The sequence below is a fragment of the Gracilinanus agilis genome, chromosome 2 (assembly GCF_016433145.1).
Source record: "Gracilinanus agilis isolate LMUSP501 chromosome 2, AgileGrace, whole genome shotgun sequence".
Lineage (NCBI taxonomy): Eukaryota > Metazoa > Chordata > Mammalia > Didelphimorphia > Didelphidae > Gracilinanus > Gracilinanus agilis.
In genome coordinates this window covers 49,628,129-49,647,875 of record NC_058131.1, presented here as the reverse complement: position 1 = coordinate 49,647,875, position 19,747 = coordinate 49,628,129, and the positions used below count along the sequence as shown (strand labels likewise).

General features: G+C 36.5%; 1 long non-coding RNA gene across 2 annotated transcripts in view; it reads right to left on the bottom strand.

The window, feature by feature from the left end:
* Positions 1-19,433, bottom strand: part of LOC123236760 — a 78,154-nt gene extending 58,721 nt beyond the window's left edge. Inside the window, exons 1-3 of one of the 2 annotated variants that reach the window (XR_006505434.1) lie at positions 13,068-13,092; positions 9,222-9,372; positions 8,385-8,593 (exon numbers count right to left, since the gene is read on the bottom strand). This is a non-coding gene — a long non-coding RNA (uncharacterized LOC123236760). Of the gene's footprint in view, positions 1-8,384; positions 8,594-9,221; positions 9,373-13,067; positions 13,093-19,230 lie in introns of those variants that run through there. The other variant, XR_006505435.1, reaches the window with a different exon arrangement.
* Between the last annotated feature and the right edge of the window lie 314 nt (positions 19,434-19,747).

Below are 19,747 nucleotides of genomic sequence, written 5' to 3'. Positions count from 1 at the left end.
TGTGGTAAAATTGAATGTAATGGACCTCTGTACCAGCAGCAATACAATGACCCAGGACAATTCTGAGGGATTTATGGTAAAGATGCTACCCACATTCAGAGGAAGGACTGCAGGAGAGGAAACATATAAGAAAAGCAACTGCTTGAACGCACGGGTCGGGGTGGACATGTTTGGGGATGTGGACTAGAAATTACCACACCAATGCAGTCACCAGCAATTTGGAAATAGGTCTTGATCAAGAACACATGACAAAACCAGTGGAAATGTGCATCGGCCATGGGAGGGGGGAGTGCGGGGGGTAAAGGGGAAAGTAGGAGCATGAATCATGTAACCATGTTAAAAATGATTATTAATAAATGTTAAAAAAAATGAAGGCAAAAAAAAAGAAAACATAAAACCAAGCAAGAGTTAGAGAAAATTACAAAATGTAAATTAAATGGTTTTGATTATATTAAACTAAAAAGGGTTTGTACAAACAAAAACAATGTAGTCAAAATCAGAAGGGAAACAACAAATTGGGAAAAAATCTTTATAATGAAAAACTCTGACAGGGGTCTAATTACTCAACTATACAAGGAGTTAAAGCAATTGTATAAAAAATCAAGCCATTCCCCAATTGATAAATGGGCAAGAGACATGAATAGGCAATTTTCAGGTAAAGAAATCAAAAGTATCAATAAGCACATGAGAAAGTGTTCCAAATCTCTAATAATTAGAGAAATGCAAATCAAAACAACTCTGAGGTATCACCTCACACCTAGTAGATTGGCTAAAATGAAAGAAGGGGAGAGTAATGAATGTTGGAGGGGATGTGGCAAAATCGGGACATTGATGCAGTGGAGTTGTGAACTGATCCAGCCATTCTGGCTGGCAATTTGGAATCATGCTCAAAGGGCTATAAAAGAATGCCTGCCCTTTGATCCAGCCATACCATTGCTGGGTTTGTACCCTAAAGAGATCATAGATAAAAGGACTTGTACAAAAATATTTATATCTGTGCTTTTTGTGGTGGCAACAAATTGGAAACGGAGGGTATGTCCTTCAATTGGGGAATGGCTGAACAAACTGTGATATATGCGGGTGATGGAATACTATTGTGCTAAAAGGAATAATAAACTGGAGGAGTTCCAGGCGAACTGGAGAGACCTCCAGGAACAGATGCAGAGCGAAAGGAGCAGAGCCAGAAGAACATTGTACACAGAGACTGATATACTATGGTAAAATTGAATGTAATGGACCTCTGTACCAGCAGCAATACAATGACCCAGGACAATTCTGAGGGATCTATGGTAAAGAAAGCTACCCACATTCAGAGGAAGGACTGCAGGAGAGGAAACATATAAGAAAAACAACTGCTTGAACGCATGGGTCGGGTTGAACATGATTGAGGGTGTGGACTCAAAACTACCACACCAATGCAACTACCAACAATTTGGAAATTGGTCTTGATCAAGGACACATGACAAAACTAATGGAAATGTGCATTGGCCATGGGTGGGGGGAGTGCGGGGGCTGAAGGGGAAAGGAGGAGCATGAATCATGTAACCATGTTAAAAATGAATATTAATAAATGTTTGAAAAAAAATAAAATAAATTATCCTAAATTCTAAAGTAAAAAAAATGCTAAGAATAAAAATTGGAAAGATGATAACTCATACCAAATGACCCAACAGTATATCTTAAGTGGAGCTCACCCCCAAACTACTCAGGGTGCTAATGCCCCTCTGGGAGTGTGAGGGGCCAAGGAAATGCCCAAGCATCTTTATGAAGGTATGATGGGGGGGGGGGGGGCAAGGGCCTTGGAATCAAAAAGAGAAACCTTTGATTTTCCAGATCCTGATGTTTTGATGCCAATTATCCCCATACATTCTCCCCCCACATAGTAAGGAACCTCATATAACCTAAAAGTGGGAAATTCACATTACAATTGTTTATTGGACACTGGAGCTTCAACATCAGTTCTGGTGAGTAAACCAGATGAAAATTGTAACTCTATTGACTCTCCAAATGTAGTAAGTGTATCAGGAACACCTCAAAAGATCCCAAAACTTTCTCCTCACAGGGTAAGCATGGAACCCCTAACTGTAGAACATTCCTTTCTTTTAATGCCTGGATCCCCCCAGAAATTTGCTAGGAAGGGCTCTATTATGTAAACTTAAAACCACAATAGTTTGGGCTCCAGATGGCTCTATGTCATTAGAGTTACCTGAGGACTCTTTAAATTTTCTCCCTGTACTTCTCTCAGAATCAGGAGGTGAAAGAATCTCCCACCTTCGAAATCCCAGATGGTATTCCTAAGACTCTCTGGGCCACATCTTCTTCAGATGTAGGCCTACTTAAATCATCTGTTCCTGTTCAGATTAAAACAAGACATGGGCCAGCTCCCTGTATTCCTCAGTACCCCCTATAAATAGAAGCTGTTGAGGGAATCACTCCAGTAATAAATTCATTAATTGAGCAAGGAATAATAATTCCATGCAAATCAGAATATAATACACCTATTTTGCCTGTTAAAAAGCCAAAAATAGGCCCAGATGGAAAAGCACAATATAGGTTTGTTCAAGATTTAAGGACTATAAATAATCATGTCATAAAAAGACATCCTGTGGTTTCAAACCCAAACACAATTTTTCCTCTATTCCCAGTACAGCCACTTACTTTAGGTAGTAGATGTGTTCAGCCTTTTTCTCAATTCCTATTCATGAGGATTCCAGACATATATTTGCCTTTACCTGGAAAAATTCTTAGTAGACCTAGAGTCATTTGCCCCAGGGGTACATGGAAAGTCCCAGTCTTTTTGCACAGATTTTGAGCCAAGACACAGATAATAACATTTAAAAACACCAAGCTAATTAAATATGTAGATGATTTACTCCTGGCCTCATCAGATGCCACAACATATCAAGAAGATAATAAATATCTTCTTTTAGAATTACATAAAAGAGGCCACAATATTTCAAAAGGAAAGGTTCAGTGGTGCTTCCCCAAAGTAGAATATTTAGGGTTCATTTTAACAGCTGGTGCCCATTCTATTTCTCCTAAGCGCATTGAAAGTATTCAAAACTTGAGCACTCCTACCACTGAAAAGCAGTTAAGAGAAATTTTAGGAGCAACAGAGTTGTGTAGACAATGGATCCCTTGCTATGGGGAAATTACTAAGCCCCTTATAGCACTAACAAGGGAATCAGTCCCTGAACCACTTAAATTAGAGCCAGAACACCTGGCAGCTCTGTCAAATCTCAGACAGGCTATCCTGTCTGCCCCTGCTTTAGGCGTCCCAGATTACAAGAAGCCATTCACTTTGTACATACCTGAGTGGAAAGGAGTAGCTTCAGGTATTGTAACTCAAACTTTGGGACCTGCTCAGCATCCAATTGCTTATTATTTGGCCCAGCCAAACCCCATAGCGTCAGGAGCACCACCATGTCTTAGAGGCGTAGCTGCCACTGTCTTAATAGTAACAAAAACTGTTGATCTAGTATTGGGATGCCCACTAACAATTATGTACCCACATGAAGTATAAGCATTGTTACTAAGGCACAGAACACAGGCATTTTCTGATCAGAGAATTATAAGGTGTGAAATAACTTTACCAAATAATGAAAATATCACTTTAAAATGCTGTACAACTCTTAATTCTGCCACCTTGCTTCCTGATTTACCAGTCTCTGGAGAACCATTATATAATAGTGAAACACTACTGTCCATGGCTGAAAAGCCTCAAGATAATCTCCTGGATACTCCTTCAGACAATCCAGATATAGTCTTATTTACTGATGGTTCTTCTTTTATAAGGAATGGCATACACTACACTGTAGCTACCGTAGTAACCGAATTTGCCACTGTATGGTCACCTTCACCTCCCTCAAATCTAAGTGCTCAAGGCACAGAACTCTTAGCTCTAAAACATGCCTGTATAATTGCCAAACATATAAAGGCAACAATTTATACAGATTCTAAATATGCATTTGGAGTTTGCCATTCAGTGGGTATGTTATGCCTTCAGAGAGGATTTTTAACCTCAGCTGGAAAATATATAACTAATGCAGAAATTATTAATGAAGTTCTTTCTGCTCTCCAGCTACCCAAAGCCCTAGCTGTAGTTCACTGCCCTGCCCATATAGGTGGCACTGACAAGAGAAATGACCAGGAAGATACTGCTTCAAAGCTAGCGGCCATAGACGGTCTGAATTAATTTTAACATTAACAACCACTGATGACTTAAATTTAATCACTTTCCTATAATGAGAAAGTAGTAAAAAAATGGAAGCAGAAATTTAAAGCTAAACAGATGAATGGAGTATGGTTGTCCTCTGAAGAAAAACCCCTGCTTACTAGAAACTTTTATCATGAAATTTGCCAATCTATTCATAAAAATGGTCATTTTGGTACCCAGGGCATCATGGACTCTGTTAAAAGAGTATGGATAGCTCCTGGCATAACTACAATAGCCTCTAAAGTGTGTGCAGCTTGCCCTACCTGCCAAGCATATAACCAACATGCCTTTTGTGGCAAAGCATTTGGTGGGCATCCTCTGGCTTACACACATTTTGAGCACATGAAAATTGATTACATAACAATGCCAAAGGTTGGACAATATAAATTTTGTCTAGTCATAGTGGATCAACTGACCAGATGGCCAGAAGTATTTCCTACTGTCTGAGCCACAGCAGTATTTGTTGCCAAGGTGCTTTTAAAAGAAATCATTCCTCATTTTGACCTGCCTACACATATTGATTCAGATAGGGGAAGTCATTTTACTGATTCAATTTTATCTGAAATACATTCTTGTTTCGGGATAACTCCCAAATTCCATGTACCATATCCCCTCTCTCCTATATTTTGTAAATAAATTTCCATAAAAGTCATTGGCCATCACGCAGGTCTGGAATACTCCACCTCCTAGTTTTTCTGGCTTTCTTCAAAATCATCTGTTTTTTTCTCTAGTAAAAGTGATATGTCTTATTTCACAACATTATCAATATGGAAATATGTGTTCTATGTTAGCACATGCATGTACAACCTATATCATATTAACTGCCATCCTAGGGAGAGGGGAGGAAAAAGAGGGAGGGAGAAAACATGGATTTCAAAATGTCAGAAAACAACAATTAAAAATCCAATTTAATTTTTTAAAGGATTTGGAGGTACAGAGATTCTAAGGCTTGAGCAGCTTCCTATTTATAAAGAATTGTTCTTACTAAAGTGTCAGGCTCAATTGTTTCTGCAGGCCAAAGTAATACTAGTTCTCTCAGCATTGTCTAAAGTTCAGTACCTTTGGACAAAGCACCATTTGACCTCTCCTAGTTATGATTCTATGACTTTCTTCTGCAGAATTCAGTTTCCATAAAATAAGGAAGTTGGATTGTGTGATTCCCAAGGTCTCGTCTAGCATTTCCTTGTCCTTTGATCCTATAGATAATCAATATATGGTCCTATAAATAGATAATCTCAGTTTAAATGATCTTGAATTTTATTATTGTGTATAAACCTATGAAGAGAGATAGAGGGGGAAAGTAAGTGGGGATAAAGAAGATTCGCTAGAGAAATTGGTTAGGCAACAATTTCTAGAACTTTACCCCAAATTTCAAAATTGTTACTATCTTTTCTTCATTTTGTTTTTCCTTAGGTAGTGTTTTTTGTATGAAACCCAAAAGATGTCCTGGTCTCCTGTTATCATTTCAACAAGTTCTCGAAGTTTCTGCCAGATTTCAATTCCTTTGATGAACTCTTTCAGCAGTTTGTCAGAGGCAAAGGTTTATCATACATGGATATCTAGGATGGTGGGGACAAAACTGATAGGGAGGAAAACATGACTAGGCTTTGAGCTCTACTTTGAAGTCAGCCCCATTTCTTAAGTCTCATTAGTCTCTTTAATTTTCAATTCTAAATTCTCTACCCCCTCCCTCATCCATTGAGAAGACAAGAAATATGATACCCATTGTACATATATCATCATGGAAAAAATATTTATAATTTCTTGTTAATCTGATGAATCAGAATAGTCAAAAACTGAAATAGGATCAGTCTGAAATTGAGTACTTCACCCTCCCAGTGGAAGCAAATTTCCCATCACCAGAAGACTACAAGCAGAATCTGGATTTAGAAGAGATTACTTATTCTATTCTAGGAGCTTCTAGATACCTCTTAACTATAAGATTCTATGATCAGTGGCAAGACTGACCTTATAGTCAGGAGAGGTGTTCCAGACCCTGAGTAGGGAAAAGAGTTGTCGAAGGATTTATGCTCTTTCCCATGACACCAGTAGCATTGAAGGGACAGGAGCAGTAGAATGACTAGGGGGAATCTTAAGCTTCACCAAGCTCTACCCTTCCCTGTCTGCCTTATTTGAAAGTAGGGGAAGATGGCAGATTTATATTTAAGACAGTGTCAAATTCAAATAAAAATAGCGGCCACTAGACCATATATATAGATCCCTCTGGGCTGCCTACTGACTTAGTTTTTAAATGTGATGTAAATATATCAAGATAATATCATATACATATAGGAAAAAATATAATATATAAATAAAATAAGAAAATAAGGAGCTTATTGAATAGGAAAGTGATATGATCAGATCTGTGCTTGAAGAATATTCAGGAAGTCAAGTGAGAGGAGACTTGCTCTGTCCACTGCATCATTACTTTTGAAGTTGTGTTCTGAGGCACATAATTTCAAAGGATCCTAGAATCAGACCTAAGAGGCCACTTAGTTCTATCCCTTCATTTTGCAGATTAAGAAACTATGGTAAAGGTTAAGTGACTTAGTCAAGAGTATAAATGTCAGAGAGGGAATTGGAATCCAGATGTTTTGGCTTCTTAGCACAACATCAACTTAACCAAGACTTCATGCCTTGACTATCTGATTGAGGCAGTGTGAGCTTAATAATTAGCCAGAGGTGAGCTAGGTGGTTCAGTGGATAGAATACCAGGTCTGGAGCCAGAAGGTCCTGAGTTCAAATATGGCCTCAGACACTTTCCAACTCTGTGACCCTGGGCAAGTCATTTAACCCTATTTGAATAGCTTTTACAATCTTCTGCTTTGGAACCAATACTCAGTATTGATGCTGAGATGGAAGGTAATGGTTTAAGAAAAATACGTGGCTGGGATCTCAAGCCTATACATGGTGTTCTTCCATTTTGAAAATGTTTTACTACTACCGACTCCTGAGGGCAGGAGAAATGATATACACCAAGGACTAAAAGACAGAATAGAATGTTGGGTACTGATGCTTCTTTTTTGGCAAAGAAAATGTTGTATTTGTGGAAGGTATACCACTAGTCATTTACTTCCTTCTGCTGATTGCTGGTTTAAGTCCTGATAATCACCTCGTGCCTTTCTTCAGGCTACCAAAGAATCAGTTTTAAAGCTAGATGGGGATCATAGAGGTTGTTGAATACCAACCTCTCATTTTACAGATGGAGAAACAGAGTGATAGAAAAGTTTCAGTGACTTACCCAAGATACACAGCACATGTCAGCAATGGGATTTGAACCCATGTCTTTCTGAGTCCAATTCCAGTGCTCCATTCATTCTACCATACTGTTTCCTGTCAAGAATCTTGTTATATTCCACTTACATGTTGTTTTCCTCCATCTTGACTGTAAGCTCCCACTCCTAACATATGCAGAATAAGGCTCAAAGATTTGGCGCCTCAATCTAACTCTGGCTCCTTGCATCCTGGACCTATGAATGCTAGGTTGGCTCCCTGTATGCTCTAGGTTCGACCACTTTCTTTAAAAAAAATATACACACACATAAACTATATATGTATATATCATATATGTGTGTGTATTTTGTATATGTATAGGCATATGTATATATTTTTCTGAATTTAATTAACACCAAATAAATGGGCATTTCCACATACATAAGAGCACAGAAAAAGTGGATTATACATGAAACTACTGGCCTCAACTGCATAGAATTTGTTTTTCTTTTTAAGAGTATAATAAATTCAACAAGTAGCTCTCAAAACTGTCCTATTTCTCCCTGCTTCTTCATGGCTTTTCTCTTGATCTCTTCTTGGCATTAAAAAAAAAAATAGAGATGGTTCAGGAGCAGCTAGGTGGCACAACTGATAGGTAGATAGGCCTGGAGTCAAGAAGATATGAATTTAAACTTGCCCTCAGACACTTCCTAGCTGTGTGACTCTTGGTAAAGTCAATCAACCCTATTTGCTTAGCCCTTCCTCTTCTGTTTTATAGTTATTACTAAGACAGAACGTAAGGGTTAAAAATGCTTCATTGACCCTCTTTTCTTTCTTTTGTTTCTATTTTTCCTGTTTTATCTTTATCTCTACTTACTGCCCTACCTGCTTGTTTTGCCTCTTTTTTTTCTTTGAAAACAAAAAAGAGAAAGTTTTTGAGTTCATTTTCACTTACTCAAGTCTTGGAGTTCTTCAAGTTATTGATGAAAAAGTTGGCAGGGAGGTGACTAGCAAAGAGGCGTGGTGCAGGCATTTTGTCCCACTCTATCTTAAAGATTGAGATTTCAACAAAGGGAACCCGAATATAGGTAGGCATGCTATTTTGGTTCTGGAAGTCCTCCGTGTTGAGCATAAGGCTCAGAATATGCTGCATCCAGGATGTACCTGGTAAAGAAAGGAAAGAGGTTTGGTTTTGAAGACCTGACCTTTCACTATATCCAAAGACAGGTTAGTTTAGGGTAGGAGACACAGTTTCAGTCATTTCTCATTCCCCAGGAGTTAATGACCACCACCTCCATTGCTTGACCTCAAGTACAATTCAAATGGAGGCAAAGTTGGCCTATTTCTTCCTCCATCAAGCATTTTCCCTATTGTTTTTGCTGCCCCCAGCTACCCAAAGTCCTGAACCCAGTGTCCCATTCAGTCCTATACTTTCAAGGTAGCACTGGTACTCCAGGTCAGGAGAACAGCAAATCGTCCTTTCATTAGGTGAAGACCAGAAATTTAACCAAGAGTATCCTCAGGGTAGATAAAGACACACTTGACAATTCTCTATCTGATAAGTCAAGATGCCTGAAGAGGGATTTCCTCTCTCTGTTTCTAGAAAGGATTGAATTAAAATCCTCTCTGTTCAAAGAAGCCCATTTCATTCAATAAGTCACTCACATAGGATTCTCTATAATGTATCTTTCGGAAGAACCACATTGATTTCTAGAGATGAGTGGTCAAGAATGAAGGAAATAGAGATATGATAGGAATATTAATTTAAACTTGATAGTCAAATATCTATTACCTGATTTGGGGTAGGAAACCAGGAAGATATCTGTGTCTTAGAATTGGAATTTTCTACCAAATTGCAGGTTTTCTTTATAATAAATTGCTACTGACAAGAGAATGTCCTCAAGGACTTCCATAGCCTTGGTTTTTCCTTGCTAGTTGATTTTCTGCAGGGAAAAGAAAGTCCAACATAAATTTTAGTGAAATTATATTAAAGGACCTACTACTTGGGGAAGGTCTATAAGGTTGGAAATTCTAATTCTCTAATTCCCTGGTAAGAAGATGAGTTCCAGATGAGCCGGTCTTCCAGAAGAGAATAGCTCCCAGGTTTGGGGGAAAGTGTTCTAAGAGCCAAATATATTCTTTGGCCTGCCCTTTGATGAGTTAGAAATACTTAATCTTGTTGCCATTGAAGTAAAGGCCCTACACTTTTATTACTTTACTTAGTCATGCCTCATTTGGGAGTAAAGTTGGTAAAAGGCTATGTTTAACAAAATTTGCAGAGAAAGGAGTGCTGACTTCAGTGCCAAGTGGAGAGATCCTCCTCTACCCTCCATTCAAGGACAGTGCCCAGGTCAGTATCTCATCATTTCCTGTGTCATTTACATCTCCCCATTATACTATCTTTAACCTCCTCATCATGCAAAATCACACCAACTTTGATATTCTTTCCTCATCATGACCTTCTACTCCTGGAACTCCTTGATTAGATTCAAACTTCCATTTTTGAAGGGCACCTAGGCTAGCCTTCACTTCATTTTGAACCCAGTTGTATTCTTTTGGGACTTTTCTATCTCTATCTATTCTCCCTCATCAGATACACTCCCTTCTCACCCTCTCATTTTCAGTTTCCTCTATTGTATATGTGGGAAGCCAATAAGAGAATAGATAAAAATCTGAGACTCCTCTTTTGACTCCTTTTGTGATCCTTGTGATTTCTTGTTGAAAAGTATTGTGGCTTTATTGAAGAGCTTTAGGTTCCTAGTGGGTCAGCATTTAAAAAGTTAACACTCTCCCACTTTGGCCAGGAATGCAGCTGCCTGGTATAGCCAAGGCCAAAACCTTAGCAGGGGCAATTCAACCCTTAGAAAAATATTCCCCAACTTGGCTTATTGACAAGAACCCAGTCAATATTCAGCCTTGGCCTTGGTCTATTCCGAAACCAATGAGATATTTTGTGTTTGATATGATATAATGTATAACTTTTGCACATCTGCAAAGTTGGGGCAGGGGTTCTTTTGTGTGAAATGAATCTTGAAATATATATAATAAAATCCATGCTCCTGGAGACAGAGCTGTAAGCATGAGCTAAAAGACAACTCCAGTGTCCCATTATTTCCTTATCAACTAAACTGTCCTTATCAGATTATCAGAGAGGATAAATAGACCTAAGTTTAAGTCCTTCAAGCATTGGCATGAGAAAGTTCTGTCAATCCCTCCTGGATTGGTACAGTCTTTTTTGACCTTGTGGTACTAGGCCCTGTGCAGTTTCTCACCAATCCCATTGGACTGGGTGGTCTCCTTGACCTTGTGGTTCTTTTGTTCCCTTCTCCTGGAAACATTTAGAATCATTAATTATAGTCCCATAATATTTACCAATTCATGTCAGATTTCCATAGACTAAGGCTTTGTGGGTATGCATTAACATTAAACTTATATTACTGTAAAATCAAAAGGCATTGATTATATGTACTCTAAGTACAAAAAATGAGAAAAGGTGAAAAAATTAAATTATTTTATATATAAAAAAATTAAAAGGAAAAGCAATGACAATTAAAAATTCAGGGAAATACAATGTTTTTTAACTAAAAAATGTTTTAAAAATCAAAATTATATATATAGTTTAGATTTAGTGAAATGTCTTTTACCCAAAAATCAGATCCATTTCCTGTATGAATAAAACAAAACCTCGATCCCCATATTGTAATTCTGGGATATTAATTGTTTCTTTGTATCTGTAATTAGCTATTCCAATTGATGTTTAGAAATTATACAAATAAATTTATATACAAGAGATTCAAATTAAGTTTCATTGAAACATCACTTGGGGTATGTATAGTTTCTTTAGTAAACAGTGGAACTAATTTTCTTGCTATATACATTCAAATTTCTGGGGCTTCAATTATTATGTCACTTTGCTTTGAATATGGCAAAAGGAGGGAAGGGAGTATAACACTGTTTGACTTGAAGTAAGAGTCAAGGATTATTTATCAATGATATCTTTCTTTTGAATGGTAAATCCAAATCAATAATCCATAAATTAGTAATATCAGTTGCAAATCAAATGACTTTTACCTTAAACAGTAATTATTACCAATAGCATTTGAAAGGTTTCCAAGATGTACATACACAATGAAAAATTATAATGTTACAAAATATGATAAACAAATTTTCTTTTCAACAGTTTTTCAATGTATAAGTTATCTGGTAATTCTTTCCAATAATACAGAAAAAGAGTTAATAGCTTTGCTTGGAATTAAATTTTCATTAATGTTATCTTGATTAGAGATGATTCAGGCAGGGGCAGGGGCTGGTTATTCACTAAGCTCATTGTGATAGTCAATTTACTTTAAACTTTTAGTTCATAATACAAATGATATATTATTGTAAATAGGCATGATCAATTTTTAAAAAATACCTTTACATAAACATATGTTTTCAGTTTTCACAAAGTAAGGTATACATGTTTTGGTAACATTCAATAACAATTTTATTAAAACCCAATATTTGTATCAGCTTTGCTTGCAACGTTATTGTCTACATCACATCAAAATTCAGTGAGACTGCTAATTACCCCTTTAGGTTCTAAATTTATTGTAAGGAAGGTGTTAATAAGTTTGTTAGAAGTTCTAAGTTTTTAAAAGTAAGGAAAATTCCTTTTCTCTGAAGCAGTATTTTTTTTGTTTTTTTTAATCCTCTATGACTATTTAAATTATTGTACTTGTAAGATTTGCATGTTTTGATCTTCACATCAAATTATTCTTCAAAGGATATTGATTTAAAACTTCAAAATTTTTAACCAGGTACCTTGGAATATTCTTACATTTGCAAATAATAGTTTTATTTCAGAAAAGACAATATAATAATATTAAAGCCATCACAATCAAGTACATATTAACAATGATATCAAATTATTATGAGGGTTATGCATTTTATTATAATTTTATATTCTGGATTTGAATGCATTACTACAAACCACAAATATTATGAGAATACAATCTATTCAATTAAACTTTAAATACTATGAAATAGTGAACATAGGAGACATAATTTGACTAAGATCTAGTACCTTAAAGCATAAATTTAAGTTGTCATATTAATTTTCTTCCCTGTTTCTGAAAATAATTATAGTCAGAGGCTCTCCCTCCTAAGTGTAGAAGGGGTTAAATTACTTTTGAAACATGTCCAAGGCTGTAGTTGCTTTTTAAGGGGCTCTGCTCTTTAACTCTTCAGTTACTGAATTTATAAAATTTGCGTGATTATTTTAAAACTTTGATGATTTATCACTTCCAAATGAATATTAATTTAAACTTCACTACATCCAAATTGTCCCTGAATAAAACTTTTTAACAATGTTTCCTACATATACCAGTTATTCTTTCAGACTCATGCTTAAAGAAGAATAAAACCTGTAGTCTGGCTTCTCTATACCTTAGGACAAATTTACATACCCGATTAAATATTTCTTTTATATCATGAACTAGTATCCTTATATAATTTGGTCTTCTTCTATTAGACTAATAACTCCTTGAGGCCAAGGGACTTTCTTTTTCATGTTTATATTCCCAGAGTTTAGCACTGTGCCTCATACAGAGTGGACACTTAATAAATGTTTATTAATGGATGAATCATCAGGTCTTACCTCTCTGTCCTCCTCCTGATAGAATATGAAGGGATTAGGGGAGAATCACACAGAGCTGAAACTCTGAATAAGGGAAGGATAAGAAGAAAGGAAGAAAATATGTATTTATTAAAATATTTACTATGTGCCAGGTCCTTTGCTAAAGACTTTATAAATATCATCTCATTTAATCCTCACAATCATTCTGAAGCAGGAGATTCTATTATCATCCCCCTTTTTAGGTGAGAAGATGGTATGTAGACAGAGGTGAAGAGTCAAGGTCATGATATTGATGAAATGAGATAATTGAAGTAAAAATGCATTGAAACCCAAAAAGAGGGTGTGAGCAGGTAGGTCAGATAGTGCATAAATCATTGAACTTGGTGTCAAAAAAGACTCGAGTTGGAATCCTATTTCAGACACTTAGCTCTTTGCTCTGGGGACAATGACCTTTCTCAGCCTCAATTTCTTCATGTATAAAATGAGAATAATAAATAGTACTCCAGCAAAAGCCTCCAGGGAAGTGCCCTTGAAGACTATCTTCAGAAGACAATCCACAGAAGACAATCTCCAAAAAACTGTCTCCATCAGACTGCCTCCACAAGACCTGACCCAAGCTGAAGAATTCCATGGCTTTTATGGTAACCTCTTGTCCTGTCCCCTCTTCACAGGGGCCAAACACAGTCTAGCACTGCCCACAGGGCAGAATCTGTGAAATCCACTTCTCACCCTCTTTGCAGATGATATGATATGTACTTAGAGAATCCTAGAAAATCAACTAAAAACCTAGCGGAAATTATTAATAATTTTATCAAAGTTGCAGGATACAAAATAAACCTACATAAGTCATCATTGTTTCTATATATTACCAACAAAGGCCAGCAGCAAGATTTAGAAAGAGAAAGTCCATTCAAAATCACTTTAGAAAATACAAAATATTTAGGAATCTATCTGCCAAAACAAGCAAAGGAATTATATGAACACAATTATGAAACACTTTTCACACTAATAAAACTAGATCTAAATAACTGGAAAAACATTAATTGCTCATGGGTAGGCCAAGATAATATAATGAAATTGACACGCCTACCTAAATTCATTTATTTATTCATTGTCATACCAAATACGCTTCCAAAAACTCTCTTAAAGAATTAGAAAAAATAATAATATAATTCATCTGGAAGAAGAAAAGATCAAGAATATCAAGGGAACTAACAAAAAAGCATATGATGGATGGTGGCCTACTAGTACCAGATCTTAAACTGTAGTATAAAAGAGTGATCATCAAAACAACCTGGTACTGACTAAGAGATAGAAGATCAATGGAATATATTAGGAGTAAATTATCAATCTACTGTTTAATAAACCCAAAGATCCTAGCATGTGAGATAAAAGCTCATTATTTAACAACAACTACTGGGAAATTTAGAAAAGAATATGGCAGAAATTAGGATTAGACCAATATCTTACATCCTATACCAAGATACATTCAATATGGGTGTATGACTTAAACATATAGAGTTATATTATAAACAAATTAGGTGTACAGAGAATAATTTACCTGTCAGATTCATGGAGAAAGGAAGAATTTAAGACCAGACAAGAGATAGAGAACATTATAAGATGTAAAATGAATAATATTGACTATTTTAAATTAAAAATATTTTATACAAACAAAACCAAACAACCAAGATTAGAAGGGAAGTAACAAAGTGGGAAAAATTTTTATAACAAACTTCTCTGATAAAGGTCTCATTTCTCACGTATGTAAACAACTAAGTAAACTTTATAAGAAACCAAGTCACTCCCCAATTGATAAATGGAAAAGGGATATGAATAGGCAGATTCAGATGAAGAAATATAAACAATCAATAATCATATAAGAAAAGTTTTAAATCAGCCTTGAATAGAGAAAGGCAAATCAAAACAACTCTGAGGCACCACCTTACACATAGCAAACTTGGGTCAATATGTCAGTAAAGGAATATGATGAATGTTGAAGGGGATATGGCAAAGTTGGAATACTAATTCATTGCTGGTGGTGTTGTGAATTGATCCCAACATCCTGAAAGACAATTTGGAATTATGTCTAAAAGACTTTAAAAGAATGCCTGCCTTTTGATCCAGCAATACCAGTACATGGTCTGTATCCCAAAAAGATAAAAAATTTGGAATGGACCTGTTGATACAAAAATGTTTATAACTGTGCCTTTTGTGGCACCAAAGAATTGGAAACTGAGGGGATGTTGCTCTTTTGGGAAATGGCTGAACAAATTGTGGTATATGATGGTGATGGAATACTATTATGCTATAGGCAATGATGAACTACATGATTTCAGAAAGAACTGAAAAGACCTCCACAAATTGATGCAGAGTGAAATAAGCAGAATTAGAAGATTATACACAGTAACTGAAACATTGTGGGATGACCAAATGTAATAGACTTTGCTACTAACAGCAATACAATGATCCAGGATAATTCTGAGGGACTTAAGAAAAAGAATGCTGTCCACATCTAGAGAAAGAATTTTTGGAGTAGAAATGCAGATGAAACCATAGGATTTATCACTTGTTTATTTGGGGATATTTTATAAGATTGCTCTCTTACAAATGTGAATAATATGGTACTGGGTTTTGAGTGGTAAAGCATTTATAACCCAGTGGAATGGCTTGTCAGCTCTGGGAAGGGAAAGGGAAAAAGGGAGGGAGACTGTGAATCATGTAACTTTAGGGAAACTATGTATACATTTATTAATGAAATAAAATAAAGAAAAATTTAAAAAATAATCAAGGAAAATGACTCTGATATTCTAAAACTAGAAGAAAAAAGAGAAATGGAAAGAATACACCAATCACCTTCTTTTTTATTTTATTTTTTTTTAAACCCTTAACTTCTGTGTATTGGCTCCTAGGTGTAAGAGTGGTAAAGGTGGGCAATGGGGGTCAAGTGACTTGCCCAGGGTCACACAGCTGGGAAGTGTCTGAGGCTGGATTTGAACCTAGGACCTCCTGTCTCTAGGCCTGACTCTCAATCCACTGAGCTACCCAGCTGCCCCAAACCAATCACCTTCTGAAAAAGATGCTAAAAGAATAACTCCCAGGAACTTTGTAGCCAAATTCCATAACTCCCAGGTTATAGACAAAATATTTAAGCTCCCAGCATATAAATATGATAGAGGGCTAGGCAGGATAATAAGATCTAGAAGTTTCTAAATTAAAGGTTCAGAGGACAAGGAATATGATATTCCAGAGGGCAAAGGAGCTAGGACTTCAACCAAGAATCACTTAACCAACAAAAATGAGCATAATTCCTTATGAAAGAAAAATAGATATTCAATGAAGTAGAGGGCTTTCAAACATTCCTATTGAAAAGACCAGAGCTGAATGGAAATATTGACTCTCAAATACAGGACTAATGAGAATCATAAAAAAGGTAAAAAGGAAAGAGAAATCAAAAGACACTCAATAAAATTAAATTGTGTACAGGAGGATATGATTCTTGAAACTCCAAAGAACTTTGTCAGTATTGGGGCAATTAAAAGGAGAATACATAGACAGAGAGTGTGGGTATAAGTTGAATATGATGGATGATATAAAAAATTACATTGAATTAAGGCTGAGAAAGAGGAATGCATTGGGAGGGGTGGATAAAAAATTATTTCACATAAAAGAGGCATGAAAGAGCTTTTACTGTGAGAGGGGAGGAGAGGAGAGGTGGAGAGGAGAGCATGTGAACTTTAATCTCATCAGAATTGGCTCAATGAGGGAAGAACATGCATGATCATTTGGATATAGAATGCTATCTTACCCTACAGGAAAGTAAGAGGAGAAGCAAAAAATAGAAGCAGGATGGGACTGATAGAATAAAGGTGTCATTTGAAATTGTTATAAGCCCTGGAATAGCACAACTCCCAGGACTCTCTCTGTTACAATTTCCCCTGACAACTCCCACTTCCTTTCTGGGAGGTGTCAAGGAAAGTATAAAAGGGAAAGTTTGGCACCTTTTCTCTCTCTGGACCCTGGAAGTTTAGCTCTCTCTATCCTGGAGTGCTCTCTCTACCCTGGAGTCTCTCTTGCTGCTCTCTTGAGAGAGCCGGGAGGCTCTCAGACTCTGATCTCTCTCTCTCTCAGTGCCTTTTTCCCTTTCTATCTACCTCCTAGTTTTCCCTAGACCTTCCCTTTCCTAAATTAAATAAAACCTAGCTATTCAAAACCCTAAACTTGCTCTCTGATCTTTTATTTGAGATTTGAGCCCCTGAAGGGCTCTGGTCAATTTCCCCTGCTGGGGCTGGGACCCCTACCTTCCTTTCCCTTCCTCTCTCCTTTCTCCCTTTCCTGCAATCCTCCTGCCTTCCTCCCTTTACTTTCACCTCACAAAGGGCAAATTGGGCAAGATGGAGGTCAGAAACTAACAGGGTTAAAGAATATGGAAAGTAATACACAGTAATCATAATGGTACAAAATTGTTTTTACTAGTCTCTTGTCTAAACGTCTCATTTTTCAAATACATAGAGAAATGAGGTGAATATATAAGAATATAAATCAATCCCCAATTGATAAATGGTCAAAGGACATAAACAGGCAATTCTCAGTCAAAGAAATTAAATTTCCCTATAGTCATGCAAAAAAATCCTCTAAATCACTATTAATTGGAGAAATGCACATGAAAGCAACTCTGAGATACCATCCCACACCTATCAGATTAGCTATTATGAAAGAAAAGGAAAATGACCAAACTAATGTACAATTGGGGGAGTTGTCAACTGATTCAAACACTGAGGAGATCAATTTGGACCTATGCCAAAAGAGTTGTAACGGTACATATCCTTTGACCCAGCATTATCATTACTAGGTTTGTGACCCAAAGAAATGAAAAACAAAAGGAGGAAGAACATATACATATACATAATCATATACATATACATATAAGCGTACATATAAATATATGTATACATATACACATACACATACATACATCTATATCTTTAATACATTTAAAGGAGATTTTTTTTTGGTGAGTGACAAAGAATTGAAGAGTGAGGGGATGTCCATCAACTGGAGAATGGCTGAGAAAGTTATAGTATATGATTGTAATGAAGAACTGTCCTGTTATAAGAAATGACAAGCAGGATAAGCTCAGTAAAACTTGGAAAGACTTATACAAACTAAAACAGAGTGAAATAAGCAGAACCAGGCCAGTATTGTATAGTGACAAGAATACTTTACAATGAACAACTGTGAATAACAGCTATTCTCACAATACAATTATCCAAAACTATCCTAAAAGACTCATGATAAATAAAAAAGTCATCTGCTTCCAGAGAAAAAGAACTGATACAGTATAAAGCCAGACCAAAGTAAACTTTTTTCACTTCATCAGTTTTTACAATTTGATTTTCTTTCCACAAAAGGATTAACTAATAGGATTAACTGTTTTAGATGATGGTATATGTAAAATCTATATAAGATTGCTTACCATCTCAATATGGGTTAGTGTAGGGGGAAGGGAGGGAGAAAGAATTCAAGACTCAATATTTTTTGAAAAATGTTGGAAATGGTTACTACACATAAACGGGGGAAAATAAAATAAAATTTAATTTAAAAAATAATAAATTGGAACCTTAGTTTAAAAAGAGGCACATAAGAGGCAAATACAGTGGAGGAGAAGATTGGGGTACAAGTGGCTAAGTTTGAACCTTACTATCATTGGAACTAGCTCAAAATGGAAATAACACCTGCATTTGGTTGGCTAAAGAAACCTATCTTACCCTATAGAGTCTAGAAGGGTAGGGAGAATAAGAAAAGAGGATGTAGGGTGCACTGGGGTGGGGAGGTCATTGAAAACCAAAACATCTGTGAAGGGAGCAGCTAGGCTCAATGGGTTGAGAGCCAAGCCTAGAGATTAGAAGTCCTGGATTCAGATCTGGTCTCAGAAACTTCCTAGTTGAGTAATCCTGCACAAGTCACTTAACTCCTTACCTAGCCCTTACCACTCTTATGCCTCAGAACCAATACACAATACTGATTCTAAGATGGCAGGTATGGGTTTATTATTATTTCTTAAATCAGCTGTGAACAAAGGCTAAAAAGAGAGAGAGAGAGAAAGAAGAGTAAGTTGGAAAAATAAGATGGAGGGATATATAATTAGTAATCATAACTGTGAATATAAGTGTGATGAACTCACCAATTGTTAGGGTCCAATTGTATGACCACCAAAGGAACACATAGAGACAATGCAATTCAAGCAAGGAGAAGTCTTTATTCCTAGCTAGCTAGGGGAGCTCAACCAAGGAGCTCCCAGGCAGCACAATCAGAGTGGAGTTTAAATACTTTTTTGAAGCTTTGATCTGGTGCCTATGAGGTAACAAGACTTTACCCTAGAGATGAAAGGACTCATGGCTTCAGTCTGGTGTTTAGGAAGAAACAAGACTTTACCCTAGAGATGAAAGGACTCAGAGTTTTGGTCTGGTGCTTAGGCTTGGGAAGAAACAGGACTTTTGCCCCGAAGATGGTGGGGTGAAGACATTCTTGGGGACCTTGTAATTCCTGGAACTTTGCCGGGAACATTCTGTAGTTACACAACAAGCAGGTATACAGGGTGGGGGTCAGTTGACCAGTTTTAGTTTTAATCATTTACTTTACTTCACAATAAAGTGGAAAAGGATAGAAGAGTGAATTAAAGACCATTATCCCTCTATATG